Below are 13,926 nucleotides of genomic sequence, written 5' to 3' on the forward strand. Positions count from 1 at the left end.
TTTTCAATCCTCATAAATATTTAGATTTGTGATTTTTTTATTTAAAAGGCTCAGTTAAGTCTAAATTCATATTATTAATCAGAAAATTTCATTAACAAAACTTAACAGTATATATATTTTATATTAAACTCGTATATATTGTATTTTGGTATTACCACACGTGAATGGTTAATTATAGTGATACTATTGGTCAATTTCTTTTTTGTCTATTTGGGTTTATCACAAGGACAGAATTAGATAAAACAATAAAAATATATATTGCATTTTATTATTTAAGTGATGCTATTGGACCTTTTTAAAGCAAACTAAATGTAAAACTTAAAGCAATGGGAAACAAACTGTTTTCCCTAAGTTAATTTTTTCAATCCTCATAAATATTTACATTCATGATTTTTTTAAATTTGTACTTTCATGAAGCCACTAAACCGCATGATGAAAAAGAAACATGAATAATAATGAAGTCTATACTGTCATCAATCAAATACAATTAGTTCATATTAATCTTCTCCAAAAATTGCAGTTACTGACTACATTGTTCAGTTCCAAAGCCAAAGGAGTTGATGGATTTAGCAATTCTCCATGAACCATGGCTACCCATTCCCTTTTTCTTGCCAGCAAACTCAAAGCAGAGTCTCTAGCAAATGCAAAACTCAAATCTCTGGCTATATCTTATGCCCTTCCTGCTGGAACCCCATATACTATCTGAAAATCAATGTTACCATAAGTAGGAGTACAAAGGGAGTCATCATAAGCATATTCAAAGGGATTTTGAATTTAAACTTTAATTACGGAAACAATGTTTTATAACAATTCTAAAAAAGCTGTATAGAACAACCTAACATAAAAATTATATACATAAGAAATCAATAAACATATACAAATGTTATAATGAATTATAGAATCAATTTAAAATCTAAGATAAATATATATGGTACAAATATATAAATATAAGGTTTGTCAAGCAAGATGAGGTTTGGGAAGGGGAAAAAAAGTCTATCTACATCTTGTGATAATGACGAAGACACAACAGGTATTAGGGTAATTTCTATCATTGATAAGGGTAATTTCTATCTTCATCTTCCGATCACGATGAAAATGCAACCACCAACAACCTATTATGATATAGCACATCAAACTATTATGATATAGCACATCAAGGGAAATAATTAATAAATCAACCAAAGAATAAAATATACATACAGACACATAAACAAAACATAACTCTCACTAAAGTGTTTTAACTTCCTTAGACAATGTGGCTCAAGCCACAGCAAACCCTTACATGTAAATTAATGGGGGAAAAACCCAAACACTATGACACTTCACGGCAAAGATTGAATAATTATAAAAATGGAAAATAAATTGAATTGAAATTAAGTCAAATCATTTTTTTCACAGCAAATTTAGTAAAGAAAATTGAGTATAGCACATACACAGCACTGAAATAGTGAAAAATAAAAACAGAGATAATGGGAAATATACATTAAGTTTGAATTATAACACATCCCAATAAAGAAAATTTTCAAAAAAAAGAAAACCTTCAAATGATCCAAGTTCAATCAAACAAAACTATCAATTTATATAAGCAGAAAAGCTGACATGGTCTACATTTTCTGCAATCTGCATACTTGTTGCTCTGAATTTCTCTGCGCGTACCTATTGCTTTGTTCTCCTCTACTGTATTCAGCTTCTTGTTCTTTCTATTTTCAACTTCTTGTTTCGTCTATATTTGGATTTCAGGGCTGTCTTATATGTATTTGTTTTCATTTGTTATCAATAAATAGGAATGAAAATTTAATTCAGATGCAAAGTCTGCAATCTTAGCCCTATTGATCAAATATGGCCAATCTCATTCTACATTACAAAGTGTGTGTATACCAATGAAATACAATTTAAAAATAAAATTGACACAATCACTGTGATATGGGAACTATATGTGGAAAAAATCTAATACACAAAAGTATATACTGAAAAAACTTGATAACAATGCTAGAAAAGAAACATGGGAAACGAAATTATAAAGGGAAAAAATGTTTCAACAAAAAATTTAGAATAAATAAAATGAAAGCTTTAAAGTGTAGAGATATACTCAAAACAAATTGAACCCAATTATCCAAAAGGAAAACCAAATCCAACACAAATAACGGATATTAAAAACCATTCATAACCCAAATTCCTTATTCAAAACCAAATCTAAGCCAACAAACTTAATGCAATCCAATCCAGTCAAAATACCCCGACTTAAATCAGATTTGACCCCAAATTAAAAAATAAAAATAAAAGTAAAAAACCAAAAAAAACAGAAACTATACTGGTGGAGGGAATGGGTTTGACGATGGCAGAGGCAAGGACTGTCACTTGATGCAGTTAGGGGCAAATTTCTCAGTTTCTCTCTCTCTCTCTCTCTCTCTCTCTCTCTCTCTCTCTCTCTCTCTCTCTCTCTTTTAATCTGTGTTTTCTATTTTAAACTTTGTAGGTTGCACAATAAACAGTTAAAACTTAAAGCCTCAAATGGTGCAACATGCGGTGTTTTGTAACTTTCAAATTGTAAGGGTGGCAGGTTTTTAAGTGGGCAATTTTCCTTACATGTCATCACAGCCTTAATTCCTGGGAAAGGCTGAAGCAATGGAAGTAAAATTAAAAGTTATATGAAAGAATTAAACTGGAAAGAATTAATCAAATTTGCTTTCCTATAGCTAATTGATTAGAAATATATCCAACTATTTCATTTTTCATCCTATTATAAGACTCAATGGAACTAAAAAAAAAAAAATTGTCAAGAACTATATAAAATCATCTATCACCAAACACTCTACTTTATCCTTATTTTTGTCATATATTTGTGAGTTTCAAAACTGGGCAAAGTTGTAGATAAATGAATCAATCCTTGAGAATGCACCCATGTTTAGATTTCTTGAGGAGAAACACAAATATTAAGAGTTGGATTCACTATTTCCAAGAGTCATTTGAAAGATTAATTAATCTTTGTTTTGATCATGGCAAGATACACTTAAGCAACTATATTTTAAAAAAATTAAAAAAAAAGATATATGTAAAGAAACATCCCATAGATGTCCTATAAATAAATAGGAAAAAGTATAGATTAACTCTTATAAGAAAGACATAAAAGTATAAATACATGTTTAGTGATAGATTATTGTAGACAGAGAGATATGATTGGCAACATTGGCCACACTTTGAATTCTTTCGTCCCCTCACTATGTAGATTGTAAACTTAGTTACAGAACAGCCCCAAAACCAATTCAATTCCTAATATCCAAACAAAAACAAATACTAAACAAATTCTAATTTTCTAACCCAAATACCTGAATCAAAACAAAATCTAACCCAAATGCCTAAATCCAACCAAATACCCAAACATAAATCATACTATCCTTGAGAAAATTATCTTTTTTTGATAAGTAAATCTCTAAGAAAATTATTCTCTACCATAACATACAAAGCAATTAATTTTGTACAAAGAACATCATTCTTTCAGATTTAAGAATTTAAAACATGCAAAACCTAGAAAAACCCAACATCAAAAATAACAAAATCATGACTTAAAAGTATCTTTTAAAAAAATATCGTCTAAAATCTACAATGTATAAACAAAATAACAAAATATTTTCAGATTTGAAAAATCCCACAATTTCAATCCCCCTTAAAAATAAGGGAACATGTAAGAGAGGTAAAGTTAGGAGAATATTAGGAAAAAAAATTGGTACCTTTGCTTTGATGAAATTAGAGACTCCAAATTGAAGAAAGATTCCACTTCATCTCTGTAGAGAAAGAAACTGAATGTTTTACATCCAAAAGAGACAAATTTAAACAAACCCATTACTAAAAATATCTAATAAAATAGTCACATATTAGAATTTGAATGATTTAATTCCAAAATAGACGGATTGAAAAAAATCTATTACCGAAAAAATTAAAAAAAGAATAGTCACATATTAAAACCTGATTTCCTTAGCCCTAATTTTTGAATCCAAATCTAGAACCAAATTGAAAAAAATGAAAGCATATAATCAGTTACAGTGACTTTGAAGTTTTCATTGGGAAGTGATGTGGCTTATTTCACCATTAGCGAGTAACACAATCATTCCGATTCCAAAATGTAGAATGTGAACAATTGAGGGAGAAATACATTGAAATCGGAACATTCAAAGTAGAGTACTAACACCATGAATAAACAGAAGTAATATATTCATCCAAAAAGCAGATGATAAACTCTAGATCTGACAAAAACAAAAACAAAAGAATCAAAATAGATCTAAGCGATCTAGAATCTGATCGATTCGAAATTGGTACCTGGCTAAACTCAAGGTTAGACGGTGGTGTTTCATCGGAGAGGCCTCTAGGCTTGAGGTCCCACAGGGTTTTAGGGTTGAGGTCAGGCCAAGAACACGAAGGCTCCAAGAAGTCATCGTGGGTGTTGTTGGGGTCGAAGTGTAAGCTCTGGAGGTGTTGAATCTGAGAGTTTTGGACCTGTAGGGAGCTGTATTTCTAATTTGCATTTGATTATTGTAGAAGGGGAGGTCAACCAGGCGTGTCTGGTATCAAAAGGTTTTAATGTAAAAAAATAAAAATAAAAATAGCACAACATGTAAAACACAGATTTCTAGAAGGGGAGGTGAACCTAGTGTTTTATTCAGGAAAAAAGAAGAGGATAGCGTTTCATAAGAGATTGAGCAAAATTAGACTCCAATTTCATATTTGAATACTGAAATTAGTGTGTACACATGGCACATAATTAGAGTTCTAATTTAGAATTGTAATTTGACACTCTCTCTACTTCACCTATTATTATATATATAGATTTTCTTAGCCACACGACTTTAGTCTCTAGCTCTTCGATTTCTACACTTCTCACTTCTAAATTTCTTCTCATCTTTATCTTCACTTTTCTCATTTTATGTTGTCTTCTTTTTTCTTTTTCTTTTTAATAATCTATGTTATGTCTTCCTTTTTGTTATTCTTTTTGTTTGCGTATTCAACCCAGTAACAATAGACTATCAGCTTTTCTTCTCCACTTTTCACTCTTAGTTTTTTCACCATGACTTTTTTGTTTTGTTTTGTTTTTTTTTTTTTTTTTTTATTTTTTCACCATGACTTTTTTGTTTTGTTTTTTTTTTTTTTTTTTTTTTTGTATGTGACTATACAAGTACGTTCTTTCTTTCTTTTTTCCTTTAGGTTTTACTTTTTGTATATTTTGTTTTCTTATACACAGGGGCTAGCTAGGAATTATTACTAGGGAGGTCGATTTGTACTAATGATATACTAAATATAATTCATAATTTTCAACTTTGATATATTGTCATTTTCTTACACATTAATGAACATACAAAAACTATCTAGTTCATTGTAAACATATACAAAAATATCCAAAAAAGAACATTTGACATCAAATCATGCTTAACTTCAAACAGTCTAGATGTTTTATCAAATCAAGCTCATAATGTTGCAATTGAAATTTTAAACGATTTTGTTCTTGCTCAGTGAAATCTTGAGGATAATATTTTTGAACCAAATTGCATATGTCAACAATGTTGAATAATCTAAAAGCATTTTTGGGATTTAAAGCTTAACTAAGAATGACAAGTTCCGTTGTTAGCTCACAAAATCTACTTTTCAATTCTTGCAATTGAAATTCTATCGCAATTGTAAATATGCCAATTCTAAAATGATATTCTATTATTAAATCTTCATCTTAACGACGGTATCTACCTCGAGTTTAAGTGTAATTAGTGTAGGCACTACATTTTGTACCCTTACAACTCGAACCCTCATTCCCCAATGATGGTAGTACTCTAAAGCCCAAGGTTGATTTAGGGCCCAATTAGATGAAAATTGACTTGAGGAAAGTACTTTTGGAAAATATAACTTAAGAAAGGCCGTGGGAAACCCTAAGTGTGCGCACTCATATGTGTACGCACACTCAAGCCATGCGTACGCATGCTTATTGCATGCACGGGCATGCATATGCAACTAGGGTTCCAGAAACTATGTGTGGAAAGCTTTTTCTGCATTAAACTTGATTTAGAACGAATCCTACATCGTCTAAGAGTCACCCCAAACCCCTATTTTTCAACTATATAAAGCCATAAAATGCACTTTTTCAAGAAAGGATGAAAACGGTGGAAATACACATAAGATTCACTAGAAAGTAGTGAATCAAAGGCGGAGTTTTTCACAAAACATCCTCAAGCCAAATTTTGTCTAATTGAAAAATTTTCTAGTCTTGATCTTTGAGTTCTAAAGATTGCTAACCCATGTTGATTTGGTTGTGAATAGATTGATTGGGGGGAACGATCAAAATCAAGCTCTAAAAAGTTCTAGTGTTGAGATAAGATTCTAATTTTGGCTCTTCACTTTTCTTTGTTTTCTTGTGCATATATATGTGTTTATAATATACCTGTATAGTCTAGGTTTATTTTTTGTTCACGTTATAAAGCATGTTAGGTTGTTAGCTCTTTGGTTTGGTAGTTTTCTTTCTGTTTCTGGGTTTTGTGTTCTAGGAGTGTATGCATGCGCATGTTGTGTGCATGCATACGCATGCTCGTGATGTATGTATGCATACAGTTGGGCTGTTTATGCATGACCTATGTATGTGCACGCAAATTTGTGCCTAAAAACCCTAATTATTTTTTGTTTATTCTTCTTTTGTTTTCTTTATGTATTTTAGTCTCTATTTAACTTAGTTTACCTTTTTTAAGTCTCTGTTTCTCTGTTTGGGTTTTTCTTTATTTGTTTTATCTCTTTGATGATTATTAGGGTTTTAGATTGTTTGAATACCATGAACATGTATATACCAATGAACATGCATTAATGCATAAGTCTTATGATGCAATGAACCAAGTCATGCATAATCACATGAATATGCATTTAATTTCAAAAATGAGTATGACATGGTTGATGAACGTGAATATGTTTGGTTGAGTCCCATGATTTTTGAATGTTTAGATGTGTTATCTAGATTTTCCTTGTGATGTTTCTGCCCTTGGTAATGTATGCTTAATGCCATGATAGATGAATGCTAGGTTTGGAATGATTATGCCATGTTTGTTTGCTTTTAGATGCATGTTAGAGTGTGTGTGAGTTAGAATAACATGTTAAATATGCCTTTAATGATATTAAGATTTGGAACACAATGAATGGAAGCTGACCCACGGGTTGGGTAGGGTTGAGTGCTTAACACCTTTCCATTCCCATACCTAAACTCCAAACACGTGCTCTAGTAAAGATTAGTCCTTCCACGAAAGACGCTATATTTATAGTTCCTAGACCTAAACTAGGTGGCAACTCCATTTACACTCCTCTGTCATGGTCCATCCTAGGCCAAGGCGTACTCACCCAAAAGGAAGCGTGGTGTAGGTGCTTGCACCCACAACTAGCATTCATATAAGGAATATCAATTTTATGTTATTCATAAAATGATAAAACACTAGCAAGTAAAGGCTCCCCATCCATTATTTCTCAACTTATGAATAAGTGATTTTGTGGTTGAAACTAAATACATGGCATTTTAAAGGTCATGAGAATGTTGTTGCAAAATTTGAAAAATGATATTAATAATTCTCATTATATCTTTCATTTAATGCAAGACTAAAATAAACTCAAATGATGTTAATACATGATAGGCTCCCTCGACATCACCATGTTGTTTATAGCTAGCCCCTTCCTCATAGATAGTGTTGATAAATTTGCAAGTTGCATCAATCATTTTTATCAAATTACAAATAGATTGAAAATAATATCTCCACCTAGTATCTCTAGCTCGTTGCAAAGTACCAATTTGGTTTGCTCCTCTTCTTGTCTTAATTTCATTAGAAGCAGTCATATTCTCAACTAGTTCCGTTTGAGCATATTGTAATCCATCATTATGCTTACTAGAACCAACCACAATATTAATAATACTAATCAAAGAATTAATGAACAACTTTTGCTTCTGTAGATGCTGTAACTAGAGCTAATTGCAACCTATGAGCCATGCAATGTATATAATAAGCATATGGGAAAATTTTAAGGAACAAAGCTTGTAATCCATTTCATTCACCATACATATTAATAGCTCCATCATATCCTTGAACTCAAATATTTTTAATGTGAAGGTTGTAACGAGAAAGAACAACAAATATCTTCTTCTTTAAGATCAATGCAATAGTATCTCTACCGTATACAACATGAAAGAAATATTCTTTAATGAAACCTTCTTTATCAACAAACCTCAAAATAATGATCATTTGCTCTCTCTTCAACTCATCCCGAGTTTCATCAACTAGAATGCAAAATTTTGCATCCCCAATTTCTTTACGAATAGCATTTTGAACTTTACTAGCAAGAATATGCAAGATCTCCTTTTAATTTTGGGTGATGTATATTTGGCATTCCATGGAGCATTTTCTAAGACAACTTTAGCTACTTTGTCATTGAAAGTTGATGTGTGTTTTATCAATTTAATAAATTTACCTCAATATTTTGAGTCAAGGCTTTCAACTTGACCTCTAAAAGCAAAAACTGGGAATGCTAACCATCAAGCACACTATGAAAGGTCTTGAGCCGCAATCAATTATTCTCTATTTATTTTGATGTTTGTTTCTCAACTAGCTTATCAATATATCGTGAATAATTCTTTAGATCCTCACAACATTTCACAACAATTTTATATGGTGAATTTGGATCTTTCCCCTCATGACCAATTAAAAGATAATTCATTCCATCATTCACATTTTCCAATTATTAGAACCTTTTTACAGTGAATGCATCTGATCTAGGACAACATGTTGGTTTCTTACCAAAAATGTAGCAAGGCAGACAATAGATTGCATCCTTTGAAGGTGAGTATTCCAACCAATTCGAATGTGATTCAAACCATGAAGCTTGAAAACTATGATGATGATTATTTGAGAATTTGAATGAGTACTCTATATCTTTAGGTTAATATAGATTGTCTATGAGATAAGCACATTAGATTTTATCTTGTTTGTTGATAGGAAATTTATATATTTGTTGATGTGATCCTACATCACCGTCTATCTCTTCAAATTGAATTCTTAAACATTTGGAGGGACGCTCATCGGGCATTGAAGTATCAATATTTATTTCTATAGATGCCCTAAGATCTAAATGACTAATATTTTTTTTCTAAAATAATGCTTCAATTGTTTGTCGTTTGCTCATTATTTGTCACCTAATTTCAAACCCCAACAAAAAATTAACTCAAAAAATGATAACTAACTTGGGAGAGAGATATAATAAATTATCATATAAAATTCATTCTTAAGTAAATTATAAATACACATTTAATCAAATAATGATCCTTTAGGACAATAAAAAAAATTAACGGAAAATTTTACTTTACATCATATTTTTTTTATGTAAGTTTATATCAATTTGTTGTGTCCTATGACATGGCTCGCACGAGGGTGCTAGTGAATTAATGAGCTTACCCAGTTAGCTTGTGCAATGAGACGGCATCCAAGTCAATAATGTGTTATCCTCTCAACCAATCAACCACAGCTACCTTAATACTTGTATCCAAATGGGTCAAACATAGGGAACTGCATACTAGTGGGAAGAAGTATTTAAAGCATATCCACTTCAAGCATGTATTTTTTGTTCTGCTCTACTTTGCATAGCCTAAGGAGAAGGCACTTTATTGTGATTTTCTCTTGAAGGAGAAGGAATTCTATTGTAATTTGCTTTTTAAGGAGAATGTGCTCTGTTGTATACTGCTCCAAATGAAAAAGGTGCTCCCAGCACCCGTTGAAAGGGAAGCTGATTGATACTTGTTGAAAAATGAGCTGATTTAGATTTGGTTTGGTCAGTGTGATTCTATTAGATTAGTGGTTTAGGTTTCGATCGAAGAAATACTCTAGTCATAGAGGTAATGTATAATGAAAATGTGATTATTTAGTTGTGTAAATGTGGTTCTTTAATTATGCAAAATGTTGTCATTCTATGTATGACATGTTGTTACTTGTAAGAGAAATCATTGTATGGTTATTTAGTTTTGCAAAATATGGTCACTTATTTATGGTAATGTTGTAATTCTTTGTAAGAGTTGTTGTTACTTGTATGAGAAACTGTTGTCTACACATTTAGTTTTGCAAAAAATGTGGTCATTTAGTTAAGGTTAATGTGGTAATTCTAAGTCTGAGATGTTGTGAAACAAATGTTGTTTCTTATATCGTTCATATTGGTCTTCCTACCCCTCTCACATTAAACTTGTATGGTTAATGTTGGTCATTCTTTGTAAGGACATCCTTTGTGTGGATTGCATACTTTATTTCGTTATAGATTTTGGTAGTTCATATGTCATTTATAATAGCTGAACCTGTGAATGCAGTTTTGTTTACTTTTGTTGGAGTTGAGAAATTTAACAATACATGAACATATATTTGTGAAGGTTGAATTTGAATTTTGCTGAATAATGTGGACATTGCTTATATGACCCCTGATTTGTATAGTGTTATGTGCTTGTAATTATAGAATGTGAAATTGAAGATATTGTTATTACCTTGTTATTTGATTTCCAAGTTTGTGTGCATGGTGAAATGGAAATTGATATGCAAATTGTTGTTAATGAGGTTGTGGCAACGGAATTCCATACACTTGTAAATAATGTTATTGAGGAAACAATTGAGGACGAGGATAAAGTTGATTTCATCCCAACAGAGGGGATGGAATTTGATTCAGCTGATCACATATTAAATTTCTACATTAGGTAATCATACATGAAACAGTTTGCTCGGACATTAAGAACTTTAAGGAATGATAAAACTGATAATATATATTAACCTAGCTTGTAATAGAGGGAGGTCATACGGTGTTGAGGAAGATGATGGACACGTGCACAAGAATTCAAAAACAAGGTGTCTTGCCCATATCACTACTACATTAAATAGAAATCGAAAATGGAGGTTGAAGACAATTGTGCTAACTCACAATCATGATGTCTAACTAATCAAAAGTAGGTAAGAGATCAAAACAATTCTACCTTGGAAACTGTCTTCACAAAGTGTAAAGATGGGTACCACAATACCTACAAATATAGATCATTTCTTCAAGATTCACCACAATACACAAACAATCTCATGCTTTCAATCATATATTCCTCCAAAAATATATGAAAAACTAAGGAGCATGTGAATATTAGGTTTTAGATAGTTGAGAAAATCAACAAAAGACACTAAGATTGATTGATTAATTAAGAGTTAACAAATAACAATGTTAAAGGATGATGAATGTTTTTGAGCTAGAGAGAGAGAGAGAGAGAGAGAGAGAGAGAGAGAAAACTCACCAAATTCTAATTCTAAAATCTAGCAATTGCAATGGCAATAAAAGTGAACCACTGTGCAACTGTGTTGAGTCTGTAGATTGCGTGAGAAGAAAAAAAAAAAGGTCAGATTTTTTTTTCTTTTTTCAAACTTTGGGGAGGCATGAGATTGATGAGACTTCTATTTCATTTGAGTTGGGATTTAGGGTTGAGCTGGTAGTGCTTTAGAGAAGAAAAAAAAAGTAACGTAGCTTTCTTGAGATTAGGAATGAAGTAGATAAAGTGAAGTTTTGTTTTGAAGTATTTGGGTAATATAATGGACCAAGTTTTTTAATTTGATTTGAGTATAATAGATGTCTATTGGACTAAGAGAAGTCTTGGGAATAATGTGGGGGCTGGATATTTATTTTTGAGGGGCCCATGTCTTTTTTCTATGTACACTAGAGGAAAAATTTTAAAAAAAATTAAAAAAAAAAAAATAGCCATGTGGCTCCACCCCTATTTATAGGTATTCCAGTTCACAACTTTTCTCAAACTGTAATTTTCCAATTGACATATTTTGACTATATAAAATGAATGGATATCATATGGTATCAAATTTGGTACTATTAATAGTTGTTAGTATTATTAGTTTTTGTTAGTGTAAGAGTTGTGTTACTGATTGTACTATTATAAAAGTCAACTATAAGAGTTCTTTATTTGGATTAATGATTGTACTATGTATTTGTTAGTGTAATTGGATTTTATTAAGTGATGGACTTGCAAAATCCCCTATTCTTTGACATTTTATAAGAGGAATAAGGTTTTTGCAATATTTTTTGATAGTCACTCCACATTCAGACGTAAATTTCCATCAATCTCCACCCCACGCTGAAATGGGATAATCTGCACCCCACATTGAAACAAGATCAATTACCTATTAAGAAAGGTCAACGGAGAAATAACTTCACCATAGAAGAAGACATTAACGTAGTGTTGGTGAGGCTCAATGTTAGCTCAGATGTTGTGACCTTAATTGACCAAAAACACAACATTTTGGAATAGAATTTGGTCCAATTTCCACAATGACAATAACTTTAACTACTCAAATAACTTTTAAAATTGTTGATGGTCAACGATTCAGCGGGAGACCAACAAGTTTTGTCGATTCTTGGCCCAAATTAAGAACCAAAATGAAAGAAGTAAAATTAAACATGACAATACATATCTATTCAGCATTTGTTATGTATTATACATCAATGCACTAAAATTTTTAATACACTCATTATTTTCAATTTGTTAATTTTGTAGATTGATGATGCAAATACTATGTATAAAAGTAGAAGGAAACCTCATTTCAATTGGAATATTGTTGGAATATTTTAAGGTATGAAGCTGAATGATTGAATCTAAGAGATAATGTAAAGGTCTGTGCAAGACATCTAGTCGCAACATCCTATCCTACATTTCCAAGGTCAATAAATCTAGATGAAGACAGTGATGAAATAAATTCATTTGTAGACTTGGAGAGACCAATAGGCAAGAAGGTCAAAAAGGAGAAATTGAAGAAAAGAAAAACTAGCGATGATGTGGTCCCAAGACTTTCCTCCCCATTGGATGAAATTAATAAATAAAGGAGGAGAATGTATGATGAGAAAAATGAAAGTATACTTATTGCATTGGAAGAACAACGAAATCTAATGAATATTGAATCAAAAGAACAAAGAGAGTTGATTCATATCAAGGAAGAAAATAATGAATTAGAAAAGGTGAAAGTGGAAGACGAAATTATTAAGAAAGATATAAGTAACATGGATTTCGAGCAAAAAGAACATATTTGTCCACAGTGTTTGGAAATATTGAAAATGTTCAAGTCTAAATTGACATCATACTTAAATGTTATTGGTAAAATCTAATTATGTAATTTTTGCATAGTACAAGGATACTACCACATGGTTGTTCAAGATAACTTGATGTTAGATATTTATTTTGTATTATCTACTTGTGTTGAGAATGTGATTGTTTAAGGATTAGTCTAATCATGTTAGATATTTTTTTGTAGTATTTACATGTGCAATGATACTAGCAATGCTGTAATTTTTGTATTGTACAAAGGTTTTTCAAAATAATTTGATATTATGTATGCGATTTTATTGGCTCTATTAATTGGCTAAAAGGAATGTAGATGTTAGTATTTGATAAGAACGTGTTCCTAATTACTTTTAGCTTAGATGAAATTTGATGAAGATGTACACTAATTTGTTGTTATAGTTATTTGTGTTGTTGTTTCGAATGTGTGATGTGGTCTCATAGGCTTCATATTTGAGATTGATAGAAACAATTGAGCATAAGAAAGACAAAAGAAATTTTAAAGCTCAAACAGTTGATTTTAGGATTACACATACTACATGATATTTGAAATTTCATAATATAGAAAGGATGGATTGCTTCTCTTTATTGTTTAATACATCCATATTTTCATTACTTGTATTTTCTTAATATAAAGTGAAAGTGGCCATAGTACATAGAGAAGTAAGGATTTACTAGATTGGTATTTGTATGTCTTATCTATTAATAATTTTTCCCATGTATTATTTTTCTTTTTAATTAGTAAGCAAATGGAAGATCTAATCTATAATGATGGAAATTCGCACAACCTTAAATTT

General features: G+C 31.1%; 1 long non-coding RNA gene across 1 annotated transcript; it reads right to left on the reverse strand.

The window, feature by feature from the left end:
• Positions 1 to 350: 350 nt before the first annotated feature.
• On the reverse strand, positions 351 to 4,625 carry LOC136071205 (uncharacterized). The gene is made up of 3 exons (XR_010632507.1): positions 4,315 to 4,625; positions 3,729 to 3,782; positions 351 to 702 (listed from the first exon to the last, which is right to left on the reverse strand). It is a non-coding gene; the product is annotated as an uncharacterized LOC136071205 (long non-coding RNA).
• Between the last annotated feature and the right edge of the window lie 9,301 nt (positions 4,626 to 13,926).

This window comes from Quercus suber, unplaced genomic scaffold, assembly GCF_002906115.3.
Source record: "Quercus suber isolate HL8 unplaced genomic scaffold, Cork oak 2.0 scaffold_294, whole genome shotgun sequence".
Lineage (NCBI taxonomy): Eukaryota > Viridiplantae > Streptophyta > Magnoliopsida > Fagales > Fagaceae > Quercus > Quercus suber.